The following is a 21,219-nucleotide window of genomic DNA, read 5'->3' on the forward strand; positions in this document are numbered from 1 at the left end:
AGGCTCATTGAAGCCAATGGAAAGACTCTCATTTACTTCAGTGAGCTTTAGATCAGTTCCTCAGAAAAGACTGTCAATATTCAGACACAGTAAATTTATTAATAAAAAAAAGTTGTGACAGAATGTACCCATGTCCACTCCCTACATACTTTGTAATAATCTTTGTACGAAGTCTGTCTTGTAAGCTATCCTTTGAAAACGCATCATTTTCTGATCGGTATTGTTCTGAGAAAATATGTGTGGCACCATTGTATGTGAAGTTATACATTTCCACTGTATGGTGTTATTAACACGTGTTGCAAATTGAGGCTGGCAAACTGGTCTGTCTCTAATGGAATGTGTGCTCTGCTTACTTTGCATTTAAGCATAAACTGAGTCATCAAGCAGGAAGGGGAGACAAAGGAAATTCAAACAGGTGACCAAAAAACAGCATGTAACATCCTTCCACATTGGCTTTTTGTGTCCTGGTACCCAGCTGGAAATGTTTTTCAAAAGGGAGACTGAAACTATAAAAAGGAGGGACAAACACCCCAAGAGACCCGTATATCTCTCTCTCTCCTTGCCCACCAATTCTCTACACCCAAATCACCAAAGGAAGCCTTCATTGGATTCTGGGAGAAGGGGTCCTGACCTACAGTTTGGTCAGTAAGACTGCTGAAAGCATATGGCAAGAATCTTTGCTTAACACTGATATAGTTTTTTTATTTAAATACCAGTAGTGTTTTAACTTTATTTTCTTGTAATCATTTTTGACTTTTATGCCTCATTAATTGTCCTCCCTTAAAATCTATCTCTTTGTAGTTAATAAACTTGTTTGATTATTTTATCTAATCCAGTGTGTTTAAATTGAAGTGTTTTGGAAACTGCATTTGGAATGGCAAGTTATGTGCATATTATTTCTATTTAAGAGGTAATGGACTTTATATAAACTTGTATTGTCCAGAGGAGGACTGGGTAGTACAGGAGATACATATCTGGGGGGAAATCTAAGACTGGAGGTGTCTGGCTGGCTGCAGCACACACAGAGATATAGCTGGGAGTGGCTTGCATGCTGGAGGCCGTTTGTGAGCAGACCAGGCTGAAGGCTACAGCAGTAAAGCATTGTAAAGGGCACCCCAGGTTAGAGGGCAGAGGTGACACTAGTCTGGACTGTACCCTAGTATGTCCCAGGAGGAAATAAGAAATATTGAAAAAGGATCAAAATCAAAAGTAACTAGAGAGAGAAGGTGAATGGAAAGAAAATCTGAGGGAATGCTGAGAGAAATAAGAAATAACACATGGAAGAAAAAATGCAATATTGTGTGTTTAGTCAGAGGGATAGTCAAGGGGTACTTGGAAATAGAAACATTTAATACACTGATCCTGTAATTCATCTGCATTTATAATTGCTATTGACTTCAGTGGGCACCTGTTCTCTGAGCAGAATTTCTTCAGGTTGGGAGTAAAATAAGAAGAATAAATCACACAACCCAAACCAGCAAAAGTAAAAGGATCACACATGGATGAAGCAAAAAAAATCAGTTATTCCAGGTTTAATGCAAGTAGCATGCTTAATTAAGGATACACTTAATCTTGTATGCATGATCTTTGCATTTTTGCTGGAATGAGAAGAAATGAAGATGGAAATGGAATCCAAAGATTGCTAATATTGATTGATCAGCAATGACAAAGTGAAGGAATTGTCAATTTGGCTCATTTTATCTCCTTCAGTTTGTCGCACTTTAGGTCTGATTGGAATCCTCTGTGTCGAAAAGCAGTCATTGTTGCTCCATCATTGAAGTTATTTGTAATTATGTTGAATGACATTTTTGAGACTGTTCAGTAGAGCGGGCTAGATCCTCACTTTGAAACAGCTGGGGGAGGAGTGGGTGGGTATGTGTAGGGAAGATGGCTTTTTAAACCACTTTTCCAGTCTCCTGATTCTGAGGGTGCTGATGGAAAATTCCAGCATAATTCAGAGCAGCCTAATAACTATTCTAAATTACTCTAGCTGGACAGTCCCAAGGTTGAGGATCAGCCAGAGTGCTGTGCATTGCAGCCTATCTCCTCACGTCTCCTTTGCCAAAGGAGGGAGAGTAGATGCTGTCAAGCTAGTTACTCCAGCTTTACATGAGCTGAGGCTTCTCCAGCACTGGGGGAATCCTTAACAGCATATTTGAGATAGATTTAAGCCCGCTTTGCATCACAGTAGCAGTGTGAAGGGAACAGAGGCTGGGCCAAAGATCTGGCCCAAAGTATGCAGATTAAACTGTGCGCTTTACAACAATTAATGATGACCGTGTCCTCTTTCTAGCAAAGTGGATCAAGTATTGGATTGTGACTCAGGCGACTCGAGTTCTATTGTTGGCTCTGCCACTGGTTTGCCGGGTGATCTTAGGCAAGTCATGTCAGCTCTCTGTGCCTCAGTTTCCTCATCTATAAAATAGGTGTAATGATACTAGCCTGCATGTCAGCTCTCTGTGCCTCAGTTTCCTCATCTATAAAATAGCTGTAATGATACTACCTGCTTTGTAAAGCACTTTGAGACCTAATGGTATTAAGTGCTGAGTATTATTATAATTATGCATCACATGACCACAATGGATTTTCTATTTGTTATTTGTATTACAGTAGCACCCAGAGGTTCATTGGAGATCTGGGCCCTGTTATACTAGGTGTTGTACATACACATAGTGAGAGAATGCCCCTGTCCTGAAGATATTACAGTCTAATTAGACAAGACAGACAAAGGAAATATTATTAAATGACTTACTCGGGGTCACACAGGGAGTCTGTGCAAAGGCAGGTATTGAAAACAGATCACCTGAAATCCCAGTTCAATGCCTTCATGCCAAGACCATCCTGTCTCCTTCCTCCCTTCTTTCCCCTTCATTCAAGGCTTTATGTGCACCTGACAGATTTTTAGTCATCAGATGCTCATAATACCCTGCATAAAGAGAAGATGAAATATTGTGCTTTATTCAGTGACTAGGTTCTAGACTATTGATTTTATTAATAGTTTGCAAATATACCCTTCTAATTCCAAGGTGAGGTTCCTTGTACAAATGTTTCTTATGCAGATTTTAACAGGTGTTGTGTAGCCTTTAGAAATTCACATTAAGTAGAACAAAGCTGGAGGGCATATTAAAAATATCTAGAACACTAGGTTAAATATCTGGGCAGGACCAGAGCTGGTTGAAATATTTTGGATTATTTGATTTTTTTCATGAAAAAATGACCTATTTTCTAAATTGGAAAACTTGAGTGAAAAAAAGTCTGGTTATTTTTAACAAAATTGAAAAACAAAATTAGCTGTTTTTTTCAGGGTGTCCCCTATTTTTTTAGTCTACTGGTTTATCATTATTTCCTTTTTTATCCACTCTTCTATCTCCATCCCCCTGTTTTTCCCCCATTATCCCCCCATTTTTCAGTGGTAAAATAGAAAAGTGAAATAAAAAAGGGAGGAGGAGGGTACAAAGGAGAGAGAGAAAGATAAATGGATACAACAATGAAAAATTTCAAAAACTAATTTTTTGTTAAAAATGAAAATGATAAATGAAAAATCCTTCCTTTTCAAAACCCATTAAATGAAAATTACTTTAAAACTTTTGAAAATTTTCACAACTCTCCTGCTGCCACCCCTTATTTTTAAACCAGCTGTAGTTAGGATTGATTTACTAACCCACACAGGGACTGAACCTTGGGAGATGAAAAAGCATTTTGAGTTGCATTAGTAGATGGTGGGTGAAGGAGAATTATCTTTGTGTATCACATATGTGTTCAAATGATTTCTCTGAAAAGTAAATCTGAAATTATGACACTGCCCCTCGCAGATTGGACAGACGTATCACAACCAATGGCTAGCTTTGATTGTGTACTAAAATGACCCAACAAATACAAAAGGACTAATTGCTAAACTCTGTGCAACCCTAAATAATGCTGAAACAGATAGATTGCCACATATAATGGGAAACCGAGAAAAAGAATTCCAGGGTATCAAAGGGAAAATATATCAAAGGGAACGGTTGCTGGGCAGATATGCGCCTAAATGCCTACACTGGCATGTCATCACTATCATAGAGAATTCCAATGAAAAGTAATTACTGCCTGTTTCTACACGCTGTTAATTTCCAATAAGCTGAATTCAAGCAGTCCCAACATCTGCTGGAGAGGATTCAGGCGAGTCACCAACCACTCTCACATTTTCTAGGACAACTCAAAGGCCCAAACATTCTGCTTACAAACACACAAACTTAAAGAATATCTTTGGCATACAGTTTGGTAAAATCCCAACCTGTTATGTTCTGATGGATTCCATAAGAGCAAAGAATGAGGCTGATTCAAATGGGCAGATCCTCAGATGGTGTAACTTGGCATAGTTGCATTGAAATCAGTAGAATTACAGCAGCTGCCCAGCCCAGTTAGCTGTCTTAGTGCAGTACAGCAGCTGAAAACAAGGAGAGCCAGCTCCTGTGCGACTAACCAACTCTTTAGACCACCAGGTACGGCTCTGTGGATCACACTTTGAAACTACTGTTATATAACATATCAAAATCCCACAAAAACTCCCTTATTCCCACCTATCTCTGTCCTTAAACTCATTTACTCACTTATATTTCCCTCTCTACCGACATATATATTCACCTGTGTACAGCATTTCTAGGTAGCAAACTGTTTTTAGTGTTGTAAAAATCCCTCCATGTCCTGAATTTTTGTTACTTTGTAAAAATCTAACTAAAGCCAAAGCTAGTTAGTCAATTCTGTTATTTATATAAGATTATTGCGGAGATGCCAATGAAAATATTCTGAATTTACAATGGGTGTAACACAGGATTTTCACGTTGCCCTTTCCCTCTGGGGGAAATCCTTAACTTTGTCTAACATGTGAACTCTGTACAAACAGGTCATTGCAGATTTACCTAGCTGATGTGTTTGTTTCCATTTCCCTTTACATTGGCACAAAACCAAAGAACCAAGGGGAAACAGGTGGTGCAGGGCCCCAACCCTGGCTTCGAACAGATTTTCTTCTATTGTAGTTTGTTCCCTCGATTCCCCAGATCAGTCAGAAACTAATAGTGTTACTGCTTCATTGAGCCACCGACTGTTAGGAGACAGAACCTTATGTGCACACATATAATGATAATCATATGTAAATCTTTATATTACATAATGATTCTTCTCAGCAAGTGTCCATCAAGTGGAACTATACTGATGTACCCTAGTTGAGGAATTGACCCATCGAGTCCAATTTCACTTCCGTTGTCAGCAGTGGGAGTCTGCCATTGATTTTAATGAGAGAAGAATAGGCCCCCTTCTTTGCTGTCAATATTTCCATGTAAAATTTGCTCAGTCAATAATTGACAATTCTCATGTTCAAGGTACTCTAAACTCAGCTTTGTATTTGAAAAATTAAGCCTTGTTCTTTCTGCTTCTTATAATATATTGTCACTTTTAGTGGTGATTCTGCCATTAGCTTTTAGCTTTCATTTTTGTTGATTATGTAAAGCAGAATAGATTAGAAACTACTTCCCTTTGCCATGTTTGTAATGATTGCACTACTAACATTAGTACATAGGAACATAGAAATCAATCCTAAATTCCAGCTAGTCCAGTATTCTGTAACCAGAACCAGATGCTTCACAGGAAGGTGTAAGAACCCTGCAGGAGGACGCCCCCTCATCTGTACTAGGTATAGATTGGTTTAAATCCTGAATGCATGAGGTTTAATATCCCTTCCAAAATGTTTATTCCCATTAATTATGATTTATCCAGAGGTATCTCTCGATATTCTTGATATCCACAATAATGTCCCTTTCTCCTTTTTCAGTCTTGCTAAGTTCCTGGCTTCAACAATTTTCTGTGGCAAGGAGTTACACAGTCTAAGTACACATTGTGTGAAAAAGTATTTCCTTTTATCAATTTTGAATTTCCCTCCTTTTAATTTAATTGAATGTCCCATTGTACTTGTGTTACAAGACAAAGAGAAGAGAAGTTCCTCAGCTATCTTTTATAGTAGTAGAAATCTGTTCACACAGTAAAGTAAGCTGTAAAGGTCAAAGCTACCAGGAGCAGATATATTAAATAAGAAGTCACTTTGTTGACTACAATTTCACTTTCATGTATAAGACAATAAATGCTAGACTGTGAGGAGGTGTTCTCTACTGCTTCACTGTTACGTGCACCAACCAGTTCAGACATATAGAGAACTTACAGCAAGACATACTGTATCAGCAAATGAAGACGTGAGGCAAGCGGACATGACTGGCCAGTGCATAGTACTTTCTTTGTATCCTGGCTTCAGTGACCAAAACCCGATTGTTGAATAATTTGTGTGAGAGTACAATCTTGTCTTTCATTGAATTATAAAAGTCTCCGTCAGGGTTATGTGCTATTTCTAGTCAAGAATATGGTGGCTTTAAATTCTTGCTGTGTACAAGGAATACTGCTATACAGATGATGTTATGGGGTTGACCCAGAATGTGAGTCTGAATTGAGGTTTAGGTTTTAATGCTTAAAATAGCGTTTTTTCTTGCAAGTAAATCGAAAAAACCCCCACATTTCCTAAAGTTCAAACCAAGAATAGTACAGAGAGGTAGAAGATTCTTGCTACATATGGCCTATTATGAAAAATATATTGTGGCATGTATGTGTTTGTATGTATAATAAATGATAGGTTAGGGTAGTATAAGTTTGGTTTGGTTTGGGTTGGGCATATTACTCATGAGATTATGCATGTTCTCATATGTGTTCTGACAAAACTTTCATGCCACAGCACTCCACCATGGATTCTGTGTTTGGCACATATGTTACAGAAAAACAATTTTAATAACCTTTTAGAGAACTTTTAAAAATTGTATTTAGACTATTTTTTATATTCATCAGCCTGCAAAGCAAGGAGCTTTAGTATTCATGAGGCCAGCTGTCAGGGCTTTAAGAGGAACTATAAAAATTGACCTATAATGTCTTTCTATACTCAGAAATGCTACAGTTTTAAAGTCTGTTGTCTGTGGTCCTTAAGAGGCTGGAAGTGAATGCTAACATCCCACTGGGAAGGGTTGATGAGGGGAAGACAAAACCCTGTCCATAAAGATAAAGCTCCTATTTCTAGTTCAGGAAGGGCACAGGATAACATTGTGACACTTTTAGAAAATCCATTTGTCACGGATTCACAGGGTCTGGTGTTCCAGCCTGTAACCAGGCTCTTGGGCACAGGGCTGGCTCTGGCTTTTTTGCTGCCCCAGGCAAAAAAGCCTCCGGCCGCCCCCCATTTCCCCCAGTGTGGCAGCGCGGCTGGCGGCCGAAGCCCCGGGAGGAGGGCGGAGTGCCCGGCCGGGGCTCCGCTCTCCCTGACGGCCAGAGCGCCGGGGGGAGGGCGGAGTGCCCGGCTGGGGCTCCGCTCTCCCCGGCGGCCGGAGCGCTGCGGGGAGGGCAGCGAGCCCAGTCGCGGCCCCACTCTCCCCGGCGGCCAGAGCGCCGGGGGAGGGTGGCGAGCCCACTGAGGCTCCGCTCTCCCCGGAGCCGGAGCGCCGCACCGCGCCGCCCCCCTCCAGGTGCCGCCCCAAGCACAACTTGGTGGGCTGGTGCCTGGAGCCGGCCCTGCTTGGGCATGACCCGTTTTGTGGGCCGGGCCCCAAGGTTTCTCACAGGTTTCAGAGTAGCAGCCATGTTAGTCTGTATCCGCAAAAAGAATAGGAGTACTTGTGGCACCTTAGAGACTATCAAATTTATTTGAGCATAAGCTTTTCGTGGGTTGCATCTGAAGAAGTGGGCTGTAGCCCACAAAAGCTTATGCTCAAATAAATTTGCTAGTCTTTAAGGTGCCACAAGTACTCCTGTTCTTTTTAAGGTTTCTCACAGTTCCACTGGGGCAGGCCCCTGGCCTCCAAGACCTTCAGCACTGTTTCTCTACATGGACATGGCTTTCTGCAGCAATTCCACTAAGCCAGACTTCTGCAGGAGACTTGTACTGTAACTCTTCATGGCGCAATGCTCTCAGAGAGTATCTACAGTGACACAGGCAGCCTTTTCAAAACAAGATAGCCATTTGTTGGTCATCTGGAATGCAGAACGTGAAAATCCTTAGATTAACACTGAGAGGCAGAAGTTACTCTACAGTCTATCCTGAACAAGCCAGTGCCATGAGTCAGGATGCGATGGTCTCCATTCCTGGCTCCCTCCCTCTCCCCTTTGCTCCCCAGGTGAGCGCTCCTGTGTCCCTCCAAAGGGCAACTCTCCTCCAGTCACCTGACACCTTTCCACCCCTTTGTCCTCCACTTCAGTTCACGTCCCACATGCCAGCATTTCCTGCTGTTAGGTGCTGATTTTTTTAGTCACTGGGGCATCTCTGTAGTTCTGGACCCTCTGTTGATTTGGGTCAGTTTCAGCTAATTCTATAATGAACCTATAATGAACCAGTCTCTCAGACAGCTAGGTGACATGCATTCCTCATGCCTCCTGTACTGTTCTAGAAGCATACTTAGATCTTTTAATAATACAAAATGCAGAGGGGAGGAGATATGGAGACACACATAGGATTCATAAAAATGCTAGAGAAAATCCCCACTTTGTCACACCATCACTGGATCAGAACTAGACCTTGCCTCTCCTGGGCTTTGGGTAGAGGTAATTTGTGAAGGAAATACAGATTTGGTGGTGGAGGGGAATATTTCAGAGGCAGTTTGATTTGAAAAAAACAACAACAACCAACAGCCACAGTGGCCTTTTGAAGTTGCTTAGTGAACTGAGAATGTTAGAATATGCACTTTGGGGAGGAAAAGGCAGGAAGGAGGGGAATTGATTTCTGTGAAGACAGTAAGGCAGACATAACCTGAACCTTTGAACATTATTTTATCACATGGAATCTAATGGATCAGATGGTTACCAACTCCACATATATGGCGTGTGTGTGTGTAGCTATAGATACATGTGCATAAGATATAATGTGTGTCTATATATAATTACCTAGTTATTAAGTATCAGAGGGGTAGCCGTGTTAGTCTGAATCTGTAAAAAACAACAGAGGGTCCTGTGGCACCTTTAAGACTAACAGAAGTATTGGGAGCATAAGCTTTCGTGGGTAAGAACCTCACTTCTTCAGATGCTAGTTATTAGTGACTTACCAGATAGTCAGAGAAAATGGGAAAATGGTCAGAAATGGAAGAGATGATCTTACTTGGCATCCCTCCCACTGCTGTCCTGTGCCCAGGCTTTTCTGCCTGTTTCATACATTTGAGATGATATACGCTTAGGGGTATGTGGCAGGGCAATGGCGTTAATTCCCATTGGTTCCCACTCTGTGTTTGTCAATCCTCATGGAAGCAAAGCATAAGGGGGCACACATGACAGTAGGCCTTCAAATATAGGCTTTGATTCAAGAAAGCATCCCTGATCTGGACAGCACTTTAGCACTTGCTTAACTTTAACCCAGTACTTAAGTCCCATTGAAGTCAATAGGATTTAAGTACAGACTAGCAGTTAAGCACATGCTCAAGTTCTTTCTTGAATTAAAGCCATGTAGTGTACAGTATTACACAGAAAACATCCAAGTTTTCTGTGTAATACTGTGTGTAAATTTCCCAGATCTGATGAAGAGCTCTGTGTAAGCTCAAAAGCTTGTCTCTGTCACCACTGAAGTTGGTCCAACAAAAGATATTTCCTCACCCACCTTGTCTCTCTAGTATCCTGGGACCGACATGGCTACAACAGCACTGCACACAGAAAACATTCATCAGGGATTAGGGTAGGAAATTTGGGGAGTTTAAACACACACTTGTCAATGTCCCTTCAACTGGAAAAGAAAATCTGGCTAATATTCAATGTATCAATTATATGTAGGCAATGCCAGTGAAGTGTGACATGCTAGGGATTTTTTCAGAGAAGGTCAAAGAGGTTCTACAAATTTGTAAAAAAACAAAAAACCCTGCTACACCTACTCAGCTGCAGCTCCACAAAATTCTCAGAAATAGTGGGATGCATGGGCTGAAAATATGTTTTCAAATAAAGTGCACTGAGGCCTCAAGAAGTCCCATGTGAAATGTTTATGAATGAACCGCATAGAGCTAGTCTTATAGCTGACACTGAGCAAACACTGCACTCAGTCCTCTCCAAAAAAGGATTGAGTGTGAGAGCCCATTACAGCCACTCTTTCTCTCCCCCACTTCACCGCTGAAATTATTTCTGAAAGAGAAGGAAGTGCAGCATGGGTGAGGTTTGCCACTGTTCAAACTTCTGGAATACTATAACTGTCCTGTGTTCAGTGTTTGCGCCCCATACTGAAAAAGTAGGGGATTGTTTTTCCTGTAGACCTTCCAGACCACACACATCATGGTGGTTTGGTGCTTTCTCCTGCTTGTCTGCAGGTGTGTCCATCACTGCCCTCATTCACATGCCTGTTTGGAGTCATAAATACATCTGATCTATTGCCTTGAAACTTCTCTGGAAATCTGCTATCTTGTGGCTTCCATTTAAAACATGAACGTGATGAGCAATTAGTTGGTAAAAAGGGGAAATAATTTTCCTTTTCATTAAATTCAACAAGATAGTATAAAACCATAAGTATTTTCATTAACTTTTACTGTATCTTTGAAAGTGCAGTCTGATGGTCTTGTGGTTGGCAGGACTGGCTTCTATTCTGAGCTCAGCCACCCACTTCCTCTATATGTGAGCAGCCATGTCATATGACTTCTGTTACTCAAACCAAGATGATAATACTTACCTACCTGTAAAATCTCAAGTCATTAATACATGTGAAGTGCTTAGGCAGTCCACAGATAGAAGGTGCTATATAAGAGAACATAAGAATGGCCATAGTGGATCAGACCAAAGGTCCATCTGCCCAGTATCCTGTCTTCCAACAGTGGCCAATGCCAGGTGCCCCAGAGGGAATGAACAGAACAGGTAATCATCAAGTGATTCACCCCCTGTCGCCCACTCTCAGCTTCTGGTGAACAAAGGGTAGGGACACCATCCCTGTCCATCCTGGCTAATAGCCATTGATGTACCTATCCTCTATGAACTTATCCAGTTCTTTTTTTAATCCTGTTATAGTCTTGGCCTTCACAACATCCTCCAGCAAGGAGTTCCACAGGGTGACTCTGCATTGTGTAAAAAAATACTTCTTTTTGTTTTAAATCTGCTGCCTATTCATTTCATTTGGGTGATCCCTAGTTCTTGTGTTATGAGAAGGACTAAATAACACTTCCTTATTTACTTTCTCCACGCCAGTCATGATTTTATAATCCTCTATCATATCCCCCGCAATCATCTCTTTTCCAAGCTGAAAAGTATTCAAAATGTGGGCGTACCCACATATGTGTAGATTTATAGAGAGGCAATATGATATTTTCTGTCTTATTATCTATCCCTTTCTTAATGATTCCCAACATTCTGTTTGCTTTTTTGACTGCCGCTGCACATTGAGTCGATATTTTCAGAGAACTATCCACAATGACTCCAAAATCTCTTTCTTGAGTGGTAACAGCTAATTTAGACCCCACCATTTTATATGTATAGTTGGGATTATGTTTTCCATTACTGTGCATTACTTTGCATTTATCAACATTGAATTTCATCTGCCATTTTGTTGCCCAGTCACCCAGTTTTGAGAGATCCTTTTGTAGGTCTTTGCAGTCTGCCTGGGACTTAACTATTTTTAGTAATTTTGTATCATCTGTAAATTTTGCCGCCTCACTGTTTACCCCCTTTTCCAGATCATTTATGAATATGTTGAATAGGACTGGGCCCAGTAACAGACCCCTGGGCCTGTAAATAGTAACACCACTATTTACCTCTTTCCATTCTGAAAACTGACCATTTATTCCTACCCTTTGTTTCCTATCTTTTAACCAGTTACCAATCCATAAGAGGACCTTCCCTGTTATCACATGACAGCTTACCTTGCTTAAGAGCCTTTGGTGAGGGGCCTTGTCAAAGGCTTCCTGAAAATCTAAGTACCCTATATCCACTAGATCCCCCTTTTCCACATGCTTGTTGACTCCCTCAAAGAATTCTAGTAGATTGGTGAGGCATGATTTCCCTTTACAAAAACCATGTTGTCTCTTCCACAACAAATTATGTTTATCTATATGTCTCACAATTTTGTTCTTTACTATAGTTTCAACCAGTTTGCCTGGTACTGAAATCAGGCTTACTGGCCTGTAATTGGCCTGGATCACCTCTGGAGCCCTTTTTAAAAATTGGTGTCACGTTAGCTATCCCCCAGACATTTGGTACAGAAGCTGATTTAAATGATAGGTTACAGACTACAGTTAGTAGTTCCGCAATTTCACATTTGAGTTCCTTCAGAACTCTTTGGGTGAATACCATCTGGTCCTTGGTGACCAGGGCTGACGAGAGGGGGGGAAGCCAGTACAAATTACCGGGGCCCAGCAGTCCGGAAGGGGGCCCGGGGCCCAGCTTCCCCGGCTTTCCCGCCCCCCCCCCCCGTCAGCCCTGTTTAGCCGGTCCGCCCTTGCTGGGGGGGCCCAAAAAAATTCCGAGCCCAGCTTCCCTCCCACCCCAACTCGTCGGCCCTGCTTAGCTGGTCTGCCCTTGCTGGGGGGCCTGAAACTTTTTTTTCACCGAGGCCCAAACCCGCTCTCGACGGCCCTGTTGGTGACTTATAACTATTTAGTTTATCAACTTGTTCCAAAACCTCCTCTAATGACACCTCAATTTGGGACAGTTCCTCAGATTTGTCACCTAAAAAGAATGGCTAAGGTTTGGGAATCTCCCTCATGTCGTCAGCTGTAAAGACCGATGCAACGAATTCATTTAGTTTCTCCACAACGGCCTTATTGTCCTTGAGTGCTCCTTTAGCATTTCAATCGTCCAGTGGCCCCACTGGTTGTTTAGCAGGCTTCCTGCTTCTGATGTACTTAACATTTTTTTTTGCTATTACTTTTTGAGTCTTTGGCTAGCTGTTCTTCAAATTCTTTTATTTATTTATTTATTTTTGGCCTTCCTAATTATATTTTTACACTTCATTTGCCAGAGTTTATGCTCCTTTCTATTTTCCTCACTAGGATTTAACTTTCCTCACTAGGATTTAACTTTTTTAAAGAGCCTCATACTGTTAATAGTATTATTTTACTACTTACAGTGTTTTTTAAGTACTATGGCTGGGATTGTCAAAAGCACTCAGTGTTGGCCTAACTCTGCTGTCTTTAAAGTCAGTGAGAGAAGGTGTGTGAGGTACTGTCTTTTACTGGACCAACTTCTGTTGGTCAGAGAGCGACAAACCTTCAAGCTTACACCAAGCTCTTCAAATTCTTCAGAGCTCAGTGTAAGCTCGAAAGTTTATTTCTCTTATCAATAGAAGTTGATCAATAAAAGATATTACTTCACCCACCTTGTCTCTCTAATATCCTGGGACCAACATGGCTACAACAATACAGCTTACAACAATTAATGTCAAATTTTCATTTGTTAAACTGTTTTCTTTCTATTTGGGATGGGTTTTGGGGTGTCATCATTTTAGGCCTCATCAGGATAATGCGCAAAGCTGAGTTGGGGGATGGTGATGTTGTGAGGTGGGTGAAACCTTATTATAGATTGAGTTAAAACCTCATTGAGATTGGGTGTGAACCTATCCTTCAATTAGTATACTATCAAGATGAGTTAATCAGAAGCCCCCAACCTAAGACAAAGAGGGGTTGTGAACCCCCCTCAGGAGTTTGGATTTTATTATATAATGTTAGTACTTTGTAGTCATTTGCAACCACTTTGCACCAGTATAGATAACTGCATAAGAAAGCAAGCCTAATAAAGTATGAATTATTGATAGAGCTGGAAGAACTACCTGTGGTTAGTTGCCCAGCATTTTTTATTATAAGACCCTGTTTTTAGTTGCTTATAACTTTGCTAAACTTTAACTAGTCAGGCTAAAATTTTCTGTGCTAGTTAGTTGCATCAAGCTGATTTTTAAATTGTTATTTTTAACAAAATCAGCTAAAATTGTCAAGCCATTTCTAAGTGAGGTCCTGGAGCAGGAGGGTGGGGGAGGGGATGGCTGGAAGCAAAAAGGGAAGGAGGTGAAGGGAGATTCCATTTTCAACTGGCCACTAATTGTGTGTTCCTCATTTTTTTGGTTGTTCATTGTGAGATACCTGTGGCAAGATTGGCAGAAGTGCTCAAGGCTCGCAACTACAACTGAAATCATTTGGAGCTATAGTCTGAACGTGTAAAGTGCTATGCTAGTGCTAATCACTCTGGAAGATTAGCTCCCAAATTTCTCAAGTTGGGAATCAAAAATTAATGGAAACTTTTGACATTTTGAGTTTGGGACAATTTTGACCTTAAAGAGAATGTTAATTGGGAATTGTTTAAGAATGTTTTGCTAGATGCCCAAAAAGCCACGATCAAGGAAGAACGCTGTATTGGTTTAAAAAAAAACAACAACCCTGACGTGGTTTAAGGGAAGTGAAGGCAGTTATAAAAAATAATAAAATAATAATATATAACAAATGGAGGAAAGTAGAAGTTGATAATATGAATGTAAATCACAAGCTAGGAACTGTAGAAAATTGTTAAGGGAAGCAAAGGAACATAAAGAGAAATCTATGGCCAGCAAAAGGACAATAAGAAGGAGTTTTTAAACAAAAAGAATCTCAACAATGGTGTTGGTCTTTTACTAGATAGGAAAGATAGAATTATCAATAATAATGCAGAAAAGGCAAAAGTGTTCAATAAATATTTCTGTTCTGTGTTCGGGGGAAAAACAGGTGATATAGTCTCATCATATGTTGATGATCACACTCTTTCCATTCCATTACTATCTCAGGAGGATTTTAGACATTTTAAGTCAGCAGGTCCTGATAAGTTGCATCCAAGAGTTTTAAAAGAGCTGAGTGAGGAGCTCTCTGGACCATTAATGTTGATTTTCAATAAGTCTTGAAATACTGGGGAAGTCCCAGACGTCTGGAAAAAAGCTAATGTTGTGCCAATATTTAAAAAGGGTAAATAGGATGACCCAGGTAATTATAGGTCTGTCAGTCTGACGTTGATCCCAGGTAAGATTATGGAGCGGCTGATATGGGACTCAATAAATAATTAAAGGAGGGTAATATTATCAATGGCAACCAGCATAGGTTTATGGAAAATAGATCCTGTCAAACTTTATTTTTAATGAGATTACAAGTTTGGTTGATAGGTAATAGTTCTGATGTAATGTATTTAGATTTCTGTATGGCATTTGACTTGGTATCACACAATATTTTGATTAAAAAACTAGAACAATGAAAATGCACACATTACATGGATTAAAAGATGCCTAACTGATAGGTCTTACATTGCAATTGTAAACAGGGAATGATCATCAAGCATGTGTGTTTCTAGTGGGATCATGCCTGGATTTGTTCTTGGGCCTATGTCATTTAACATTTTTATCAATGACCTGGAAGAAACCATAAAATTGTCACGGAATAAATTTGCAGATGACACAGAAATTGAGGGAGTGGTAAATAATGCAGAGGACAGTCACTGATACATAGCAACTACATCGCGTGGCAAGCTGATTGTAAGCAACCAATATGCACTTTAATACCGCTAAAAGTAAATGTATACATCTAGGAACAAAGGATGTAGGCCATACTTACATGATGGGGGATTTTATTCTTGAAAGCAGTGACTCTGAAAAAGATGTGGGTTTGGATAATCAGTTGAACGAGCTCCTAGTGTGATGCTGTGACCAACCGGCTAACGTGATCCTGGGATGCATAAATAGGGGAATCTCGGGTAGGGGTAAAAAAGTTAATTTACCTCTGCATTTGGCACTGGTGTGACTGCTGCTGAATACCGTGTCCATTTCTGGGGCCCACAATTCAAGAGGGATGTTGTTAAATTGAAGAGGGTTCAGAGAAGAGCCATAAAACTGATTAAAGGATTAGTAAACATGTCTTATAGCGATAGACTGACTCAAGGATTTCAATCTACTTAGTTTAACAAAGAGAATGTTAAGGGGTGACTTGTTTGTCTGTAAGTACCTTCATGGTGAACAAATATTTGATTATGGCTCTTCAATCTAGGAGAGAAAACAATACAATGATCCAATGGCTGGAAATTGAACTAGACAAATTCAGACTGGAAATGAGATGCACATTTTTAACAGAGAGGGTAATTAACTATTGGAACAATTTACCAAGGGTGGTGGTAATTATTCATCACTAACAATTTTTAAATCAAGACTGAATGTTCTTCTAAAAGATATTCTCTAGGAATTATTCTGGGGAAGTTCCTTGGCATGTGTTATTCAGAGTTAGACGAGATGATCGTAATGGTCCCTTCTGGCCTTGGAATCTATGAATCTAAGAATCTCTCAGTGCCTCATTCCCCCCATGTAAAGTGTTGATAACAATACATCCTCACCACCCAAAGATGTTGTGAAGATAAATTCACTGATGTTTGTGAATTGACCAGATAATACTACCGTCAGAGCAGCACAGAAATGCCTAGGAAAAATTTAATAATTTCCTATTCCATGCAGGGTTTACATGGTTTGAGGTAAATAAGGCCTTGGGCAACACATTCCATTAGGAGTATTAAAGAAAATATTGAATAACTAACTGAATAGGGCAGGAATCCTGTGGGAAAAAATAGTATGTGATCATGTAATTAAAGACAGTATAATAAAGCATACACACAAAAGGTCTGAATTAAGGTTGCATAGGCAACCTTAACTCTTGCATTGAGTGCTTGACTTTGCAACCTTAATGTCTTTTAAACATATTTTTTGGTTGTGATATATTTATTTTCAACTCGGATTATCCACCAGTCCAGGAAAACAACAAGGTAAGTGACAAGCAAGTTTTGAACTCTGTACCCAAGGAGTCCCTGACCATGCCAATCATGAATTTGTTTATCGTTCTCATTGAATCAATAAATATTTCAGCTTGCTTGCAAACTGTTTGCTGCATGCACTGCTGCAAGTACAGTACTCAGTATCCACAATCCAATGCTGCTCTGGGCCAGTGGGATTACACAATATTTCTCTGCTCTGCCTGACAGCCTGAGATTGCCACAGCAATTTGGATTGTTAATGACCACGTAAAATAGGAGATGTTTATAAAAGACTAAATGTCTGCTGGGATGCGCTCCAGAAAGTTCCATTCAAAACCAATTCTGTTTATACATAGTTTTTTTGTTTATTTTCTTTTCTTTTTGCTTATTACTGGGGACACCTGCATGAAAACAGGATACTTGTCCCTTAAAGTGCAGTTATAATCAGAAAAGTGATTATATAAAAAAGAAACCTTCCTACTTCAATAAAAGTAAGATATTCTGCTCAGCAGATCTGATTCTATATCTCCTTATTTTTACATTAGAAGTAAACTTTTACTGTTTTACTCTGTTTAGCACCAATGCAGCTATGAGAAAACCTTAATCTCAGTAAAACAAATGACAATAACAATCAGACTGTTGTTTTCTCTGTGACTGGGGTAATGAGAATTTAAAGAGAAATAACAGCATCTTTGTTATGGACTCTGACATTTATTTTTTTATGGTGCCTAGAAATCATGATAAGTACCTTACCTCACACCGACAGGCAGATGGAGTGAGCTGGATTCTATTCTGGTTGATGTACAATCAGCAGAATCGTTAACCAAGTTCCCACTGCCAGATTTTTATAACCTGTACAGTGCACGAGTTTGACCTTCAGATCACAGATTGAGTTTTCTGCATTAGCAGCTAGAAAGAAACATTTTTTACTGTGAAGCTGAAAACATTTTGCCTGGAAGATATATAAAAATGTAGAAGCCAGCAATGATATTTTTAGAGAGCCATTATCAGAATTATAATCATACTTTAGGGGACAGATACTCAGCAAGTGTAAATCAGCATCAATGGAGCTATACCAGTTTACTCCAGCTGAGGATCTGACCCAAGGACTTAATTCTTGGCCCCAGTTTCACTTCCTGTGCTATGCTTAGATTATACAAATCTGGTATAGCCAGCTCTGTGTTATCTGTTTCTCCTTCCTTTTCCTAGCACTTAGCAAGAAGGGGCAGGGAAGGGATATAGCCTGGCTGAGAGGGAGTAGAGTGAAATGCATGGCGCTCTCTCAAATTCACAGCCACTGTATTAATCCGTGGCCACACTAGAGCCACTGTACTGAAAATAACTAGTACATCAGTATGCATGATAAAGCATTCTGCCTGCAAGCAGCATAATTTAGAGAAGTCCTGCAGCTGCTTTCATTTGTATTAAAGGTGGTTTCATCCTCTAGCCAGACCAGGATCAGGAGAGCAGAAAGGTAACTTAGTGCCATCTTTCTCTCTCTGTTCCTCTCACCATGAGATTACTTCCCAAGAGTTTATATCCCTATATGTGTAGCCCACCCAAAGTAGTTGTCCTCCCTGTCCACAGCAATCAGTTGTGATATGGCAAACAAGGAATCACGCTGTCATGAGATCTCATGAGCCACCGCCAACCTGCTTCATTATGCAGAATATTTTTTTGCGTAAGCTTGTGAAGACAGCATTAGCATTTCTGTGTGTTTTCAGGGAAATAAGGATAAAGCAATCTTCCCATTGCCTTGCCCACATCATTCCCATCCACCCACAGAGCCACAACCCCCCCAGTGTTTGCAATGAATCTTTAAGATAATTCTGAAATTTAAACAAATGAAATTTCTGTGGTCATTTTCAACAGCTGTCATCCACAGCCTTTGTTCTGGAAACCTATAAATGAATTACCTCTTCTCCACTTAGGGCCATGTGCTTCAATAAATTGCACACACAAAAAATGTAGAAACTCTACCTCCACATTCTCCTCACAGAGCAAGCCTCCTAGTTGGCATGCTGCCATACCAATGAGCAACACAGAAATGGTCCCATGTAAACTCTAGAAATGGGGTGTGAGGAAATGTGGTGAGAATGAGGGCAAAGTCAAAATGCCACACATGCTACCCTGGTAAAACAAAAATACCTTACCTGCAGTTACCAGATGCCAGTCAATCCTGCTCTGAAATTTAACTTGCTATTGGTAAAAATTCACATCTCACTGAAATAACCTTCAGTGGATGTCTGAATAGACTTGAGCCGTCTCTCAGTGATCTTGATACTATTGTGAGGGGTTTGTCTCAGATGGCAAGGGACTTCAAAAAGTGTGCTGCATACTATCCATACCAGTGGGCGCTTCAGGCAGCATTGCACACAGTGCTTCCTTGATTGTTCAGAGAGCACAGCCTTCAGGTGGCCAGTTCTGGAGAGTTGAATTGGGTTCACTGGCCCATTTGCTCTTACTAATCTGGCTTTTAGTTTTTGGTCTTTTTTCTGTGAATGAAAGGGAATAGAAACTAACCCCAGGGTTTGTTGCACTTAAGTAACCAAAATTAACTCCCTTTTTTTTTTTTTGTAATGAAGTTTTTATTTTTTCTAACCCGTTTTTCCTGTGATGCCCTAGCCCCTGTTCTGAGACAAGTATCAACGGATAGCCGTGTTAGTCTGGATCTGTAAAAGCAGCAAAGAGTCCTGTGGCACCTTATAGACTAACAGACGTATAGGAGCATGAGCTTTCGTGGGTGAATACCCACTTCTTCGGATGCGTGTTCTGAGACAGAAGAACTGGATACATGTCTGGCTATAAATGCTTCCCCCTGACCAACATTGTGTACAGAACAATCAGTACAATACTAGGATGGCGCCAAATCAAGCTTTGCTCACCTAATCCTTGGTGTCTATGGGACAGCTCACCTGTAATGACCCCCCATGAATGTACTGCAAACAAAAACTGGGAAACCCATCATCAATTTATGCTCCTGAAGAGGATTTGAATTGGAAACATTGAGAAATTCAATACACTAAAAAGCCACCTTTATTTCATTTATGACAGTCATGGTGCATTGAGCAAACTCTTCTTCCATTTGTTAATTGACAGGTCTAAATGTTAATCAGTTGACTTGGTTCCTGTAAAGTAGCCAGATATTGTTTGCCTAAGAATATTCTGAATACTTCTTTTGAGGCAGGCACCATCTTATTGTTCTGTGTTTGTGCAGTGCCTAGCACAATGGGGTCTTAGTCAATGGCTCAGGCTCCTAGGAATGACTGTGATATAAATAATACTATCATTTTAATTATTTAAAATGTCCCTATATACTACCTTTGCACTTACTGTAGTATCTATGTATTGTATTTTAGTGGTAGCATATATTTTTTCTAGTGCTATAATTTTTCTTTCTTTATAATCCTGTATTTTACCTACACTTTGGGAGTCTTTCCACTAACTGTAATGGAGTTTTAATCGAGCATTTTAGGAACAGTTTAGTAGCAATGTCTGCTGATGATGCAGTATCAAAAGAGGATTCTTCTCTCCACAGAAGGGGGGTTAATTAATTACCTTTCTGCTTTTCTTTTAGTGAGTTACTAAAATTCAAGGAAGTTGTTATTGACAAAGTTATGTAACTTTTACTTGTTATTGCATTGAAGATAGCAGTCTTTAAATCCAGCAGAGGCTAGCAAGTGGGACTGAAAGAATAGTACCTTCTTTTTGTTTTGGAACAACTTTTAATACTTTATTTACATTTGATGTTGCATAAGATGCAGCAAGTTTTGACCCCGTCTAAGTTTTAATTCTTCATTTTTCGTTGCTTAACTCAGTTTATGTAATAACAAAGGTTCAAATTCTCCCACCCTTTGTCGTACCTTACTCCAAGAGCAAGGCCCAGTGAAATCAGGAGGACTGTTTGCTGAGCAAGGAACTCAGCTTGAGTCCAATCTGGCCCTTTTAAGTTTTTGCCTAAATTACTCAGTATTCTTTTGGCAAGAGGTAGCTGAACTGTCTTATATACATGAGCCATCTCTCGGTGATCTTGATAATATTGTGAGGGGTTTGAATGGCAGGAGGAAAACATTTTCATATATATCTCTTCATTTGAGAATATCAAGGTGTTTACAGGAATCATTAAGGGCTGGATCATCCTTTGGTCTGCATGTAGGGAATAAGAGGGAATAAAAACCCACTTCTACCCTTGCGATCCCCCTCTCCCCGTCTGCTTATGCCAGACAGTCGGCATGGAAATGGTGCAATAACTTGCTGTTCATATAAGCTAGCAACAAATTATTACCCCTCTGCAAGAAGGGGAGAGCAGGGACAGAACTGTGGATGTATTTGTTGGAAAGTTGCTGATACGATTTTAAAAGTAGCTACTGTAGACTTTTTAGACTTTTTCAGTTAAAGGGTATGTGTAAGAGTAAGAAAGAGTTGTCTGCATTAGTATATCAGGCAAATATAAAAAGATACTTCCTG

The 21,219-nt window shown here is 40.1% G+C and overlaps 1 protein-coding gene across 10 annotated transcripts in view; it reads left to right on the plus strand.

The window, feature by feature from the left end:
* The window catches only part of ADGRG6 (adhesion G protein-coupled receptor G6), a 161,322-nt gene that overhangs the window by 50,191 nt on the left and 89,912 nt on the right, over positions 1-21,219 (plus strand). The window lies entirely within an intron of this gene.

Source organism: Chrysemys picta, chromosome 3 (assembly GCF_011386835.1).
Source record: "Chrysemys picta bellii isolate R12L10 chromosome 3, ASM1138683v2, whole genome shotgun sequence".
NCBI classification, from domain to species: domain Eukaryota; kingdom Metazoa; phylum Chordata; order Testudines; family Emydidae; genus Chrysemys; species Chrysemys picta.